This window comes from Scylla paramamosain, chromosome 20 (genome assembly GCF_035594125.1).
Source record: "Scylla paramamosain isolate STU-SP2022 chromosome 20, ASM3559412v1, whole genome shotgun sequence".
NCBI lineage: Eukaryota > Metazoa > Arthropoda > Malacostraca > Decapoda > Portunidae > Scylla > Scylla paramamosain.
The window spans coordinates 3,007,176-3,010,503 of record NC_087170.1 but is presented as its reverse complement, the minus strand read 5'-3'; the positions used below and the strand labels follow the sequence as shown (position 1 = coordinate 3,010,503).

Below are 3,328 nucleotides of genomic sequence, written 5' to 3'. Positions count from 1 at the left end.
GGCGATCAATGGACAAATAGTGAGAGAACTTGAAACAAATTTGAACGACTCCTTTAAGATTTGTTTCCCATACTCGGAAATTAACTATTGCGACAGCGACTTGGAGAGAGTCGTAGTTGCCAATGCGATCGTACCTCCTAATGACGATCGTATTTACAGTGATATAAATATAAAATTTGCCTCACATATAGCTTACACTCTGGGTTTTAATCCAAATTTTTGCTACACTGCTTCCCCCTCGAGATCCATAAAATTATTTGCTCAATACGTACTGCGTGCTGATGCGTGAACGTATTATATGTACTTTTATACCAACATTATTTCTCCCACGCGATTTGGTAACCAACTAGGTTATATATTAGACCACCTTCCATATTAGAACCACCTTCCATATCAACTATACAGAGTGTGGCCATCAAAATTACCAATCAAAGAGGCAAACCTATTCAGTTTGAAGATGGGGAAAACAGTGTTACTTGTGTGTTACATATAAGACCACGTTAACTTTTGCGTTTCAGACGTAAAATTTTGAAGAGAATCGATCAAGGCAGGATAAGGGGAGGGGTGGAGATAATGAAACAGCCAGGTGTTGCTTACACATGTCACATGCCTTGCAGTGATCTGCGTGGGAAACTTCAGTGTTTCTCCGCGTGCCATAGCGGAGAGGGTGCAACTGTTGACAATGTTATGGAAAAAAAAAAAAAGAAAGAAAAGTGGGTGTTCACTGTGGGACAACAGAGACACGGCTTTTATGTGAAGTGTGTGGGAGATTGTACAATAAACCACCTTGCCCTCATGTGTGGAAGACCAGTGTGATTTACACAAGCAGTGTGGTCTGTTTCCGCATCCTCCACCAGAACATACCTGCGAAGTTGGAGATCCTGATTCTTCTGGTAAGCATTATTACTTATTTTCGCGAGAATGTATAATGAAAATGACTGTCAATCTTTACAAGTTTGAGCGCTGAGTGCTTCTTCCTGTAGAGGTTCACACTCGATTGAGCAGAGTGGTGATGTAGAACACACACGTCGGCAAGCGTCACAAATCAACATCGAACGTGGAGGTGGGGGAAGAGGTGAGGAAAAAAAAAAAAAAATCTATTACTACTAATAAATAAAAAAATACAGTACCACCATCACTACTACTAGCTACTACTAATATATATTTTTTTCTTAAAGACTCACCACAGCCAAGGATGAGTAGATTATCAAAGAATGTATTAAATTCTTCCGAGACTTCAAGTCCCCCGCTACCTACACAAGGTAAATATCAATTTAATAATAATAATAATAATAACAATAATAATAATAATAATAATAATAATAATAATAATAATGATAATAATAATAATGATAATAATAATAATAATAATAATAATAATAATAATAATAATAATAATAATAATAAACTGTCACTGCTACTTCTATTTTTTTCTGCAGACACGTTACGAGCAGAAGCAGACCACGATGAGCGTGGGCCACTGGAAGAACCGCACTTAATTGATTCGAGGGAAAATTTTATGAGGACCTTCACCAGACATGAATATGACATACCTGAACATGTAAGCAGAGATCCACTCGGTCTACTTACCTAAGACAGGGAGTTCTTTATACAGTAAATTAGATTATATTTCAAGTCACATGGTTCGCCATTCCCTTCCACCCTGGAAATATTTTCACATTTCTCTTTCACTAGTTAAATTCTTAACCTTAGGCGAGGATGAACATCGAGTCATTCATATTGGTTTTGGAGCACGTCTGATCACCTATCAAGATGTGCCTGACCTTGTTGATTTATGGATCCATCAGCTGAACAGTCGGTTGGAAAGCCTTACCAGCGAGACTGAAGGATCTGGTTTTATCATTTCAAGAGTAGATAATTTTTTTTCATCAACTATTGCTTGCATGCCGCGTGCAATGGCATAGGATATTATGTTGCATATCCTAGAGGCGTGCAAGGTAGGAATGAAATTTTCATTCCTGATAGCAGACATTCATCCTGCGTTATTCAGTGTTTGGCATCATTGAGACTTCACGGCCGAGGAGAAGAAGGAGGAGGGGTAGTGTGGTTTAATGTGTGGGTTGTGACGTGATCGGCTGGGACTTTCCATGATATTATTAACGTCATAATTAGGGGATAGAGAGGTTGCTAGCGTTGTTGTTGTACGTGTAATGTAAGAACAATTTTATTGTCCACGAGGGTTAAGGAGTAGGAGGAGAAGTAGGAGCAGGAGGAGGAGGAGGAGGAGGAGGAGGTAATGTAAGAACATATGTACCTAGGCTAAGGAGAATGAAGAGGAGGAGATAATGTAGGAACATCTGTACTTAGGCTAAGGAGAATGAAGAGGAAGAGATAATGTAGGAACAAATGTACTTAGGAAAAAGAGAATGAAGAGGAGGTTGAGGAAGAGACGTGAATCGGAAGAGATCCACGTCATAATTAGAGGGTAGGGATGAGGATGCAGCTGGTAGGCTAGTTATGCTGTTACCTACAGGACCATGTAAATAAAGGTTAAGCAATAAATACTGTGAACATATCATAGTGTGTTTTAGTGCTCCTCTGAACTTAACATAGCCAAAACATTTAGCGAAGTGATGCTGAATTTCTTCAGATATCCTGCGTGCATAATTATTCCAGGTTATACAAATTCCAGGAAAACACACCTCTGCAATTAAATTATAGAGAAATATCAGCATGGATTTAACAAAATTATTATTTGTGGCGTCTCATTGCTTTCACTGCTGCAGAATTTCCCTTTTCAAGATAAGGTCGAAGTGCATGAGAAAATTATTGATTATGTGATGGATGACAATCCATATGCCAATCCGCAAGTGCACACACTCTTGATATTAGATGATAATTTCCTCACAGCTGGCAATTCTCAAATGATAGCAGAGGCCTTTACTAAAGGGAGACATAAAAATCTGTCAGTTATAATGATAGCGCAGAATGTCTTTTTCCCCAGAAAAAAAAAATATGCTAGAACGATGACTTTAAATGCCTCGCATTACATTCTTATAAAAAAAAAAAAAAACAGAGATATTTATCAAATCTAATGTTTGGGCAGGCAACTTTATGGAAAGGAGCGCGCCAAACACTTTGTGGGAATTTATAAATATGTTGTGCTTAGACGAGATCACATTTATTGGTTGTGCGATTTATCCCCGAACACACCCAAAGAAATTCAACTGCGCACGAATATTATGAATGAGCCGCCTGTGAGAAAGTCTGTCTGCCATGAACGCCGTTTTGGACGAACTTTATCAGGATATAACGAATCCTGCAGGTTTAGGTGTGCAAGCACTCTTTATAGAGAGGGAAAGAAAAG

The 3,328-nt window shown here is 38.6% G+C and overlaps 1 long non-coding RNA gene across 1 annotated transcript; it reads left to right on the top strand.

Moving 5' to 3' along the window:
• The first annotated feature begins 582 nt into the window (after positions 1-582).
• LOC135110733 (uncharacterized) lies at positions 583-2,531 on the top strand. The gene is made up of 3 exons (XR_010273392.1): positions 583-893; positions 1,179-1,262; positions 1,440-2,531. It is a non-coding gene; the product is annotated as an uncharacterized LOC135110733 (long non-coding RNA).
• Positions 2,532-3,328: the final 797 nt, after the last annotated feature.